Source organism: Planococcus citri, chromosome 4, assembly GCF_950023065.1.
Source record: "Planococcus citri chromosome 4, ihPlaCitr1.1, whole genome shotgun sequence".
Classification (NCBI taxonomy): Eukaryota; Metazoa; Arthropoda; class Insecta; order Hemiptera; family Pseudococcidae; genus Planococcus; species Planococcus citri.
Window position 1 is genome coordinate 3,196,470 of NC_088680.1, and position 14,371 is coordinate 3,210,840.

General features: G+C 36.6%; 1 long non-coding RNA gene across 1 annotated transcript; it reads left to right on the forward strand.

The window, feature by feature from the left end:
* Positions 1-245: 245 nt before the first annotated feature.
* LOC135844417 (uncharacterized) lies at positions 246-1,621 on the forward strand. Its single transcript, XR_010558521.1, has 2 exons — positions 246-716; positions 894-1,621. It is a non-coding gene; the product is annotated as an uncharacterized LOC135844417 (long non-coding RNA).
* The last annotated feature ends 12,750 nt before the right edge of the window (positions 1,622-14,371 follow it).

The window sequence follows — 14,371 nt, forward strand, 5'->3', positions numbered from 1 at the left end:
TATGTGATAAACTGAGGATAATAAATTACTTTAGGTACCTTACTTTACTCTTCAAAATGCAAAATTAACTGGCTCATATACTCGTAGAATGCATCGCATCAAGTAAATGTAATTACTCGTATATGTAGGTATATCTTTTTTGTTTTCAATTAGAATTTAAAAAACATTAAAGTAATTTTAATTCCCTTCAAAAACATCCAATAAGCAACTTGAATAACAAAGCTTCACTTCCGGAATATGTGTCCCACTCCCATTATTAATTAATTATTATTGTGTTCTTTTTTTTTTAATTTAAAAAGTTTGAAAGTAATTCCAGTTCTCAACCAACGTAGGTTGGTAACATTACATTCAACTGACGGTTCATGCGGCTCACTACTATGCGCGTCCACCGTTCTATTATGATTCTCGTTTCTCCGGGCGCAGCGTTGCCACGAGTTACACCATCCAGTTTGTTGGGGGTCCTTCGTCCTCATTCCCCCAGTGAATACATGAGCGTTCTTCTTATCAGTTATCACTATTACATTGTTGATTGTGTGTTCCATTTTTTTTTTTTACTGTTTACCTTCATATCTCGGGAAAACTAAATCGCATGTATCCGCACATGCCGAAAATTAATATGAATTTCATTAAAATGTACCCACTCAAATCGATTTCCTTTCTGAAAGTGACTCAAGATTTAAAACTGATCTGAACTGCATCCAGGAAATTGTGTATCAGTAAGTATAAATCTTATTCCCAAGAGGACTGACATAAGTTTAAACTGACACCACTGTGGAAATCTCCGGGTTTAAACCCGGAGATTTCCACAGTGGTGTCAGTCCTCTTGGGATTCGTGGGATTTGATTTCTGTATGCTTACTCCCCACTTTTATTGATACTTGTTAACTGTTGTAGGAAAAAATGCTCATGGGACCACGGTGGCTATCCAAAAAAAATAAAATAAAATATACGTACGTCGTACATTGAAGAGAATAACCGCAACAAATATGCAGCTATCGGTTCATAAATAAACACCGGCTGCATTTTGGTATTTTTTCAGTTTTATGACAATTTTCTCAAAACTGGAAAAACTAAAAACTTGCTGAAGACTGGAGAAGACTGAAGAGTGCAACATAGCACCATAAATAAATAAATAGAAATTAAGGATTGTAACATTATATATTTTGTTTATTTTAAATTGTAAGTATAAGTTTATATGCAATAATAATTTTTAAATTAATTTTAATTGTGTGTTTTCGACGATTTTCAATTCGATTTCGAATTGGTAAAATAATACCAAATATTATTATGAATATTTTCATTTCCATTATCGAATGATAAATTTAATAGATTATGTATTCATTTTTAATTAGCCTGAAATACTTTGATTTAGGTAATTGTTAAAATTTAAATAGGTATGTATGTACTTAGTTGATCGACTGCAAGACAATGAACCAAGACAATTGAATCAAATTCTTAAATTTTTCATGAGAAAATAGCAATTTTTTGAGTTTTTAAACACTGTAAAAAAATTGGAAAATGAAATTCAAATTCTGAAATTTGACTTGGCGAGATATTTTGGATGTATGCACTTTGAATTTGTCCTCCTTTAGTATTAAAAAAAAAAAAAAAAAAAAAAAAAAGGCGTTTGTTCATATACGATGAATTACTTACGCAGTAGGATATGTATAAGAAAAGCCACAGCATTTACAGTTGCAAGCAGAAAAAGAAGATAGGTACCGTAATTGTTGACTGCAAAGAAAAAAATGGATTTTTCCAACATTTGAAATATGCACCTATATAGGCCTATATAGCACATTGGTTATCGTAATAGTTTTCCCCTTTTCCATTTTTCAGCAATAAACGTGACGAAGCCAAGTATTTTCTGCTATTACTTACAAGTACAAACGTAAGTAGATAGTTTGAATAGCGATACTGGGCCCCTATTCTTGAAATTCTTTATCCCCGTTATTCGTGCAATTTGTGTTATTTTTTTTGTATAGGGGTATTCTTGAAATTCTTTATGGTGGGTTATCTGTCGCTATCTGTGCAATAAATAGCACGGATAGCGAGATCCAAATGTTGTCGTTATGAACGTTATGAGTGTTATTTTTTGTAAAGACAGTTGGCTAAGAGAAAATTTCTGTGCAGAAAGTGGAGTTCAATGCATCAACTTCCCCATAGGTCTACTTGACTAATACAAAATTGAAAATTAAAATCAACATGACTGTAGGAATGTCATCATCATCATCGAGTCGTACAACCGCTGGAGGTGGTATCGCGTAGTGGGTGTTGTTTTTCTTTTTCGCACATTTTTAATAATTAATTCACTCTTTTTTCTGCACGAAACTTTAATAAAAAGATTTTTTCAAAAAATTAATAAAAAATACACATGTAAGACGCGTTTTGTTCTTTAATTTTTTGTAAAAACATTTTATTTGTAATTAAAGTTTTGTGCAGTGAAAAAGTGATTAATTATCAACTTGACTGCTTTGTTGTTCTGTTTTTTCACTTCCCAGTTCCAATCCCAAAGGCATTACAATCTTCAAAAAGAGACAAAATATGAGCAAAATTTGTATAAAACCGAAAAACAAGAATATTATTAATATTGAAATCATGAGAAATTATTAAAAATTGACGAAATTCGATTATCTTAAATGATTTTCATGTTTTATACTTGTGTGTTTTTATGCCATTTTATTTCAACATGTTTTATATTATGAAACGACATTCCATGTAGGTATCTAATTTTATTTTTTATTGTGATTTTTGGCACGTTTTAATGAAATTCAGCAATTATTTGAATTTTAAAATTTTTTGATGATTTCAAAGATATTTTCATTTTTAGCGTGCGCATCATACCATCGGTCTTCAATTTGAATTCATCATGAATGTTTGTTACAATTTTTTTTGCCATTATTTCAAAATAGCCGCTGGCGCTGGCCAAAATCCTGGGAGCAGATTATGTGTATTGTGTAGTCAGAGCTGGAAGCTATCATAAACATTGCATCTTACTGTCGTTTTTTTCGTTTCTCTGGAATATTTCAAAATTAGGCTTGAAAAATGATCTATTTTTTACACTCTACAATACGATCTTCCATTTGGAGCTCTAGCACTCATCAATCAAACGAGAGAGAGAGTGATCTGAGATTATACTGACTTCAAATTTTACAAACATACCTACCATAATACTAGTAACCGAAGCGAAAGCGATAGCATATAGAATAATAAAACAGGTACGTCATAAAAATAGCGGCGAGGGGCTCTCTATCAGAAGTTATTTCGAATTCGAGGAAAGAAAAAAGTATGTAAACCAAGTACACATAGGTAACGTGAACAGAGTAAATTCAAAATAAAAAATTCGACCTGGGGAGCTTTTGGAGCATTCTTTTCAGTGGGGGGGGGGGTGGTGGTGGTGGTGGTGGTAGTGGTCAGATATTCAATGAGTTCATAAGAAAAATTGTAGGAAACAGAAGAAAAATGTATCTGAAATAAATCGTTGACTTCACTAAACACAGCGAGTTGATAATTGCCGCACAATTTCTCGAAACTAGCTTTTGCTTTCACTCTGACTCCGCTCTGGGCCTGTTTGCTTTTCATTTTCAAATTTGAAATTTTTAAAAAACAGTCATTCGAGTTATAAAATTTTGAGCTAAAAAAGTGAACAAATTTTTCAAAAAAATTCAAAAAATCTGCTCTTTTTTGCTATTAGTTACCTACATAATAAATATTCAATAAAAAGACGAAAACAAAAGTCAATCGTACAACTTACATTCAAGTATCCAAACCTGAAGAAAAAAACAGATCGAGAAAGAATGATTCTTAAAGGGAAAGGGAAAAATTTTGGGGGCCCCGTTCGGTGTATCCACCAGGAGCCCCAAACCGACCCAGTCCGCCACTGAGTGAGTGATGGAAAAACTAGAATTTCACATCAAAATTACAGTTGTTGTTTTGCTTCTTCAAACTACAAATTTTGAAAAGCGTTTGCCCTCGCTTCGCTCGGGCCCTTCATGATTCTGCTTTCAACTTTCAACATTTTTAAGAATAAAAGTATGAAAATAAAATAGAAAAATTTCAGAAATACAGAATACTCATATTGGGGTAATTCTCAAAAAAAGTTTAAATTTCAGTACTAAAATTTTTCAAAATAAAAACCTTTTTTGATTTTTTTTCAAAAGGGACTTGATTCTAGGCATACCCAGGACCCCTAAAATGACTTCAGGCCCAAGTCATCCTCAATAGGGGCGGGGGCAGGGGCTTCAAAAAAATCGGTGTCACATATTGGAAAAAAAGGCTGTTCCCTACTTTTGGGTAGTATAGGTATAATTGGAGCAGTTATTGGTAGCTTTAGCTCACAAAAAGGTCATCAAGTAGGTACCAGGTACCTTTTTGTAGGACTAATCGTAAATTCGAATAATAATAAACACATCGAGAAATAAACGGAATTATATTCAGTATAAAAGTATAAAATATCATCAAGTAAGAATATCATCGAAGTCGCGTCTATAAACTAAATCAACGAGGTAGTAAACAGGAGAGCACCCGGATAAGAAGAACAGCCAGGTAAGTATCGCATCGAAGCTGAGATTACTCCCAGTACTGCCAACGCCAACACACCCCTTTAATCTTAGCGGAGAGGCGGAGATCAATAACGTACATCGTAAACATAGGAACTAATGGAACTATCATCTTCGAATTAATAATGGCCTGAAATACAAAAATTATGTTACATATTGAGCAGACAGCTGCAATGTTCTTGAAATCGACCTGAGGCAAGAGCTTTCGTGAGGGCATCAGCCGGCTGATCTTCCGACTTAACGAATCTCAAAATAATCTTGTTACCCTTGACAAAATCTCTAACTATGTGATAATTGAGTTTAGCTATATGCCTGAGCTTGGGAGCTCCAGTTGTTTTAGCGATAGCGAGAGCAGGCTGACAATCACTATGAATGAGAGCTGGTCCATGTCTATTCTTCGTTAAACGTTCTAATAAATCTACCGTAATGACAGCATCCTTCGAACACATGGATAGAGCGAAATATTCCGCTTCAGCTGAGGAACCCGCTGGTACCGACTGTTTTCTCGTACGCCAAACAACCGGATCACCGTACGCTCGCACAAAATAGCCTGTAATAGAGCAACCTTCTTCTCCAGTCCCTAACGACGCATCGGTGTACGCATCTACAAATACACCTTCTTTCTTAATCACCCCTCTATAAGTTAGCCCTAGCTCTGCCGTTCCTTTCAGATACTGAAGAATTCTCTGAGCACGTTCCCAGTCTTCGGGCTGAGGATTACTTTGATGTTGACATAGCACATTCGTAGCGAACATAATATCTGGTCTAGTACCGTTGGCTAGATGTAATAACGAGCCAGTAATTTCCCTAAACAAAGACTTGCCAGGCGTAGGCTTACCAGGATTCCATTCTGGTGTTTTCTTCTCTGACTTACTTTTCTTTTCACAATTTCGAGTTAAAGCTGGAGTATGAACAGCTGGCAAATTCAACGCGTTAAAGCGTTTCAACACACAATTAATAAAACTAGTTTGAGTCAAAGTCAACGTTTGATATTCTTCCGATCTAGCAATTTCCAAACCAAGAAACTTTTTAGGAGAACCTAACTCTTTTACTTGAAATTCCTCTTTTAAACGTCTAATCGTCTCAACAATCTTATCTTTACAATTACCTGTGATTAGGAAATCGTCTACATAAAGTACTAAAATTACCACCAAATGTTTCCTTCGCCAGATATACACGCATGGCTCATTTGGATGATTGGTAAACTGCATTTTCTTGGCTGCTTCATCGAACCTACGAAACCAAGTTAACGGACTAATCTTGAGCCCATACAAAGCACATTTTAAAGCACAAACCAGGCCTTCATCAACTTCCATTCCTTCAGGCGGATGCATATATACCGTAGTTTTCAATCTGCCATTAAGAAAGGCAGTAATAACATCTAATTGAATAATCGACCAACCTTCTTTATTTGCAAGCGCAAGAATTACCCTAACTGTGTGTTTACTAGCCACCGGAGAGTACACATCTCCTATATCGTACACTTCTCTATCTTTGAATCCACGTATAACCAAACGTGCCTTATATCGTATTGAAGAATCATTCTCGTTAGTTTTCCTACAAAATACCCATCTAGAATCTAAGATATTCACCCCTTTGGGCGGTACAACTAAATCCCACGCATCATTTCTTTCTAAAGACGCCATTTCATCTTCCATGGCTTTTATCCAATACTCACGATCAGTACGGTCTAAAGCTTCAGCGTAAGTCATTGGATCCTTTTCATCTTCGAGTAAGCATGCACGTAATGCTGTAACACGATCAAAAGCTAAAAACGTATCGTTAGACGAGTCATCAAAAATCACAGTTTCTTCGACGTTCTCAATGTCAAATTCATCAGAGTCATCATTTTGACCACTAGTACTTGGGACAACATTCAATTCACCAGAAGTCTTGCTGGGTACTTCTACACTTACCTCTTCGTTGGTAGTTTCTCGTTCTACCGTGTCGTGCCAGTTAATATCAGTTTCAGTTTCGTCTGAACTAAAATCGAAAACAACATCTTTACTTTTCAATAAATCTCTATACGTAATATTTTCAATAAACTCAACATCTTTACGTTCTATAATTTTCCTCGAAGGTAACAAAATTCGATAACCACTTCTAGTATTGTTCAAAACTACACCTCTAATACCTCTTTCATCAAATTTCTCATAATCCTCTCTAGTTTTCTTCGGAATGGCCAGACAACCAAACCGGCGTATAAACGATAAATCAGGAGTTTCACCACAAAATACTTCATAAGGTGTCTTAAAACCGTTCGATTTGTGAGGAGTTCGATTGTAGATATAAACAGCCTGAGATATAGCATGGTCCCACAAGGACATTGGGATTCCCGAATCGCTCAGCATCGCTGTTGTCTTTTCGCGCAAAGTCCGATTGATTCTTTCTGCAACACCATTATGAGTTGGGGTATCCGGTTCAGCTACCTCTATCTCAATCTTCTCCTGTTTCAATAACCTTCCCATCTCACCTGAATATTCGGTACCTCCGTCCGTACGTAAGTACCGTACCTTAACATCTTTTCCCAACATTCTACGCATCTCATCTAAGTACTTTCTAAAGCAGTCAGCTGCATCACTTTTATAACACATCACAAATACCATTGCGAACCTCGAGAAATCATCTATAAATGTTATCACATACCTACGTTTACCTGGGAATGATAGAGGTGTTATAGGGCCCATCACGTCAGAATGAACTCGTTGTAAAGCTATCTTACTCCGCTGACGTTTCTTCTTCGAAGGGTTCCTGTGAACCTTAGCTAACGCACAAGGTTGACAATCCATAATATCCTTACCAAAAGTTACATTTTTCAAAATCGCCATCTTCGATTTATATAGTTCAAGATAACCTAGCGAAGCGTGCGCCAATCTCGTATGCCATAGAAGACCCAAGTTTTCACGAATCGTCGGAAGCGTTGGACTTGGACCTCCTCCATCAGCATTAGCTAACATAGCCACTTCATTTGGATTACGAACACGCAGATCACTGACCCAGAACGGAGATTGAAACTGAGCTCTAATAATTATGTCACCAGAATTTCCATCTCTGATATAAAAATATAGCGAACTTCCATCAAATGTCGCACCTTGTTGTACCAGCTGCCGTAAACTCAGCAGATTTTCAGAAACTTCTGAAGAATATAAGACATTTGTAAAAGTAATTGGCTTACCTAAAGCAGTGTAAGTATGAAACTCACCTAACTCCTCTATACTCAGAACAGACTCCTGTCCTTTCTTAGCGCAATCTATTACCGCTGGTTTACTCAACTTTCTTACCTTGGAGAGAATTCGCCGCTCATTTGTCAAATGATAACTTGCCCCAGAGTCGATTATAAAATTGACTGACAGTACTGCTGTCATGAAACACTTACCCGCCGAGTTAAGGCAGTCGTCAGGATAATAATACTTCGAATTTAATTCGAAATTTCTATCGCCTCGGACCATCATAGATTTTCCACCGCTATCGCCTTTCCCTTGACCGGACCCAGATTTACCAGACTTTTCATCGGATTTACGCTCGGGGCAGTTCTTCGCAATATGATCGGTTACTTTTCTGCAGCAGTAGCAATAAGACCCATTCGTCTTGCAGTCTTTCATCGCATGACCTCTCATGTTACATTTTCGACACCTTCCATAATGGTTGCCTTCGGATGAGTTACGGTTCTGATAGGAATCTCTCAAGTCGTAATTGCGCTGATAGGAACCACGTCGATTGTCTTCACGTTCACGTCTCTCGCCACGTCGATCGTCGAATTGCTCACGTCTATCGCCACGTCGATCTCGATCATCGTATTGTTCACGTCGCTCCCCACGTCGATCGTTGTTTTGTTCACGTCTATCGCCACGTCGATTGTTTCGTAAATTTCTTCCTCTTCCATTCGAGTTCGAAGAATTGGCAGAGGCAAAATGAACCCCTGTTGAAGCCGCCGTTGAGGTTACTGCCTTGAGCTCCTTCTCAGTCGCCTCTTCGTCACATAGCCATTTTTTGATCATCTGGTAGTTGGTTTTACTCGTTCGGTTGGACATCGATATGTCGCTGCGCGCCTTCTTTATTTTATGTAACAGCATACTCTTTTTGAAATCGTCCGTCCACACCATGCCTGCTTCTTTACTTCGTTCGAATAAATCCTCCAATTGCCTGGTGAACTTCGACGGCTCGTCAATAAACGGTTCAAAACGTAAGTTCGTGATTTTCTGAAAGAGAGCTTCTCGTAAGTTCTCCGATATTGGCAGTTTCTCATTATCCAACCATTTTATGATTTCCGCTGGTTCCCTGATGTTTTCTACTAAACGCTGATGGTGTTCGTCGAGGCGACCTACTATCAGTAAACGAGTAGTCGCTTTCCGAATGGAATCATCGATTCTTGTATTCGGTCGCTGAACTGATGCATCCACAATATCAGTAAGTCTGCGTACTCTTAATTCGTCAAACAGCATCTGCCGCCAATTTCGGTAGCTACTTTTCTCCGTCAGCTTATAATCGATATTCGGTAACATAGAATTGAAGGGTAGCGGAGCACATCCAATATTTCCCATTGGTGGTGGCATCGGTACTGCGGAGGCACCCGTTGACATGATAGGTTGTCTTAAAGATGTGGATGTGGTGCCACTAGAAACCACATTTCCAGCAGTGGTATGTAAATTCACCAATTTATGAGCTGTCACATAACGACCAGCAGGTTTACTAAACGTTGTCACCGTAAGTCGCGGCATATCAGATGCGCTGGATGTAATTGATACTGATATCGGAACTGCCGAAGTCACCGGAACAGCAGATGTCACCGGAGGTGGTGGTGGTGGCGGCATGAAAAAGTAGTTTGGCAAATTGCCCACTAACGAAATCGGATTCGCATTCGAAATCGGATTAGAAATCTGATTACTTACTGAGCTGCTCACAGGAACACTGATTGTCGATCGCATAAAACTTTCCAGCTCAGCTTTGATACGATCCACTATAGGATTTATTATAGCCTCCATCTTGTCCGAATGAAGTTTACACAAGTACACAATCACTACCGAAATGTTAAAAAACAAGCAACGAATCGAAACCTACGCTTCTGTCTACCATGTAGGACTAATCGTAAATTCGAATAATAATAAACACATCGAGAAATAAACGGAATTATATTCAGTATAAAAGTATAAAATATCATCAAGTAAGAATATCATCGAAGTCGCGTCTATAAACTAAATCAACGAGGTAGTAAACAGGAGAGCACCCGGATAAGAAGAACAGCCAGGTAAGTATCGCATCGAAGCTGAGATTACTCCCAGTACTGCCAACGCCAACACTTTTGATGGGAGTATTCGAACACGATAGGGTAGGTATTTTCCTTCGCCGTGGCCAAAAAATCACAATAGCCACGACGAAATACCAAACTGTACTACCCACGACGTAAGAAAAAAAGAACTAAAATTTGTTTTACTGGTAATAGAATCAATAATTTTTCAATTTTCAAAGTTGTGGTCATCAAATACTTACCATTTGAATATTTTCTCTTTTTCAAGAAAAAAAAATGTCTCTTTTAAACGTGAGAATGATAAGCCACGGCGATAGATCCGAAAAATGGTAATCAGTACAATTTTCAAAGATTATAATTTGCAGACTGGTTAACTGTATTTGCTTGATGGATTTGAAATGGGCGCAGCATTACTATCACTAAAACGATACAGTGTATGAGTGTACCCATTTCACTTTTAAAAAAATTAACAAAAATTGGCCACGGCGATGGACAAAAAACTCATTACATCACTTTATGACCACGGTTTCAGGGTATAAGTATCATTCCAAAAATTTATATCAGTTCTGTCATTTACTCTCATATCATATAATAATATATACTATTTTTTTTTTTCAGAAAAAGTGATAGTGTAATTCATTTTTGAAGATGAAGTTGAAAAATTTAAGTCATTACAGGCCACGACGATGGAGTTTTCAGGGTTTGGGGGGACTTGACCCATAGTGGAGGGGGGTTGGGGGACGTTAAACTATATGCACGTGACCCCTGAGTTGGTATCTACACAATACCACTGAAAAAAATTTCAATTGTCAATAGTATTCAAGTAAACCACCCATTACACGATTTTTAAACTTTTTTTGAGAATTACCCATTGAGCATATGAAAAATGCAAAATTTTCTAAAAATTTTGAAAAATAACACCACACAAATGACATTTTATTGCAGAAAATATGAGAATAAATGAAAAAAACAGAATTATTGGAAATTCATCAGTTTGTAGTTGGTACCAATAGCATTTTAAAACTGGCATTTGTTAAAAACAGGTATATGGGGTGCCTCATTCACTGAAGAAAAATAAATTTCCAGAAAGTTTCCGGAAAGTTTCTGAAAGTTTCCAAAAAATAAATTTCCTGAAATTTATCATCTCTATTTTTGCCTTTTTGGAATTTGGAATACTGTCAAAACCCCTAATTTCTGACAGGGTACGTAATTTCGGACACTTGATGTTTTTGCTATTTTATTGATAAGAACTAAGGGTACAAGTAAAAGTGAACACTTCTTCTATTAGTTTAGATCACGGACAATCTCCCTGATGTAAGAATTTTCATTTTACTGGACTTTACAAAGTGCTTCATATAAAGAGTGAGGAAAAAGTTATTCACAGCGTCTATCCAAATGCTTTCATAACCATGAAAATCGCTCTAAAATATCAAGAAGTCACTGGTAATGAAAAATAAAATTCATTCCTCAAATTTCACGTTTTGTTTCTATTATTTAAATCCTAAAAACTGAAAAAGTCGCGAAACGGATCATTATTTCAGACACTTTGGTTCACGCATTACTGAGTTTGGAAGGGTAACACTGACCCACTTGCAAATGTGTATTTTTCGAGTTCAACGGTATTTTATTCAAGTGTTCTGTGTTTTCAGTTTTGATGAAGAATTGCACTGATAGCTCTGTTCGTTTGGAACACACTTTCTGTTCGGTGTACACTTTGTACACAAAAGTCATTTGTTTGGAAAAAGTGTGCGTTCGGTGTGCAGATTTTTTGTATTCGTTTGGACTGGGTGTAGAGCGGGTGTATACTCGGTGTATACACTCGCTACACCAAATAAAAGGAGGTGTAGCGGGTGTACACACCGAGAACGTATTTTGTTGCAAGAAACCAGTTTGTAAAAAGCCAATTTTAATGTGATGAGATGTTATGGGGATGATGTGTTATTTATTGTTTTTCATCATTGGAAATTAACTGTTAACGATTTTTTTGATTTTTGGTGTGTGATGAGTGCACTGAATTCATTTCTTTGAAACGGGTGTTCAGTGTGTACACTGGTTACACCCTGAATTCGGAGTACACACCGAACATACACCAGGTGTAGAAAGTGTGTTCCAAACGAACAGAGCTATTATTTCACTCATTTTCCTAAAAACCATACGGGTCGTGCTAGATTCACCGACTCCCAGTCCAAACGAGTCGATTCATGATTCTCATTCTTTTCATGACTCTTCAATCCCGCTCACTCTCTCAACGTCTTTCGCTTGATAAGTTGATTGATAAATGATGATTGATTAATTAATTATACTTTACCAGCACTAATATCAATTTTATTGGGTGTTACTAGTGTTTTTACTTTTTATTGAATGAATTTGTATCATTATTTCTATTCAAAATTCCTTCATTGGTCGATTTTGAAAAAACTATAACTGTTATAAACACTAAACAGGGCTCGGATTTTTTCCCCGCAAAATTAGTGGGACTGGCATAATTTTTTCGTCCCATATTGATTTTCTTTGTAAAACAATACCCATATCGTTGGAGAATAAATATTTTTACGTTTTAGGGCATATTTTGGCATTTTTTAGGGAATATTTCAGCGTCTATTTAGGGTTTTTTAGGGAAAAAATATTTGAGCTCTGATTATAAAATAGTTGTTCTTGTTCCTGGAAATAATTTCCAGAAGTTCCAACAATTACCTAATTCAACGAAATGGTAAATGGGTTTCAGTTTTCAACTCCAAACTCGTAATTCATGATTGTAGGAAAGATTATTGATTATTCAGCTATAGATTAAATTTTAAAATTTTCAGTTTTGTACCAAGACGTAAGTCGAATTTGTTGGAGCTCGAAATTGATTCCATTTTTTGGGAATCCGTTCAAAGTTTTGAAGTTGGATTGGTTTTTCTTTCAAAATTAAAAATAAAATTTCTCTTTAAATTGATCATAATTTTCTTTTCAAAAACAATTAAATTAAAATTGAATTAATTATACAGTGGTGTAGGAAGTTGGTATGGGACACAATGACAGAACTTGGAAAATTTTTCATTCAAAAATTCAGGGATGGAAGAGCCGGGAGCGAGCCAGAGCCAGAGTCTGAAAGAGTCGAATTTTTTGAGGAGCTAGAGCCAGAGCCAGGAGCCAAATAAATGAAAGTGCAGAAAAACATCAAGAGCTCTCTTGCAAAAGAGCTCCTTATTTTACTCAAGAGAGCCATCATCATAAGGAGTCTTTAACCTGGAAAGAGCCAGAGCCGAGTGGGAGCCCACAAAATTTTTCAGGCTCTTTGGCTCCCAAAAAGTAGAAAAAAAAGTAAAAAAATGTGCAAAATTTCATCAAAAATTCAACTTTTAACTCACATTTGTGAAGAAAATGAAAAATTTCTACGTTTGTTTTCTCATTGAGAAATAAAATGAAAATAAATGCAGTATATTTTTATTTTTTTCATCATTTTTCACGAATTTTATATTCTAATTTAAAGAGCCAAGAGCCAGAGCTGGAGCTGGAGTGGGAGCCGAGAAATTGGAAGAGGGAGCTGAGAGTCAAAGAGTGGAGCCAGAAGGAATTGAGGAGCGAGCAAGGAGCCAAAGAGCACATGTAAAGAAAAAGGGCCAAGAGCCAAGAGCGAGCCAGAGCCAAAACTTGTGGGGAGCTGAGCCAGAGCCAAGAGCTGGAGCCCTGAATTCAGGGCTCTTCCATCCCTGTTCAAAATATAAATATGAAACCGAATGAGTGAAAACTGACTGAAGTGAAAAGTGATGATTTGATGAACGACTGACTGATTCATTTCAAGTTTGGACTGGGAGTCGGTGAATCCAGCACGACCCAAACCATACTGAAAAGTAAAAGTCTGAGCCGTAAAATCATCAACAAGGAGTTTGATAAGAAATTGTTCAATGTTACCAACTTATTTTTCTAACAAGAAAGCGTATAATGAGAGTGCTGAACATTTCCTTGAAAAATCTTTTTTTTCTACATTTCACATCATGATTCGAGCTGTTTTTGATTGTAGTCGTTTTTCAGGGGTAAGTAAATAATTTCTTTTTCAACTAAAATTTTCGAGTTCGCACGTTAAAGAAAAGGTGTCCAAAATTAGGATACCTTGGACCTAATTTCAGACACTTTTCGAATTCAAATTAAACAAGCAAAATCACGTAAAATTTATAAATTGATGCTCGAAAACTGTTCACACGATGACATTCTATGAGAATGTGAAGACAAACACCAAGTTGAATCGCTCGTTTTAAAGCCTTTTACGAAAAACGTGAAAAAGTGTCCGAAATTAGGGGTTTTGACAGTACTTCATTAGTTGTGGAAAAAACAATGATTGAAAAAGTGTCCAATGTTTTATGGTATCCAATTTCAATTTGTTTAAAAAGACCATTCAATTAATTGAAAACCCCATTTGACGTTTTCTTTTAATTACTTCATAGTATTCCGTTTCGTTGCGTTTGCGTAGATCTCGACTTCTCGAGCGATCTCAACAGCTTGAACGCTCGAAAAATAAAAATCGCGGAAATCGGTCCTTTCTGTGATCTGTCTTTTCTGTGATCTGTCTGTGCAGTCTGCACAAAGTC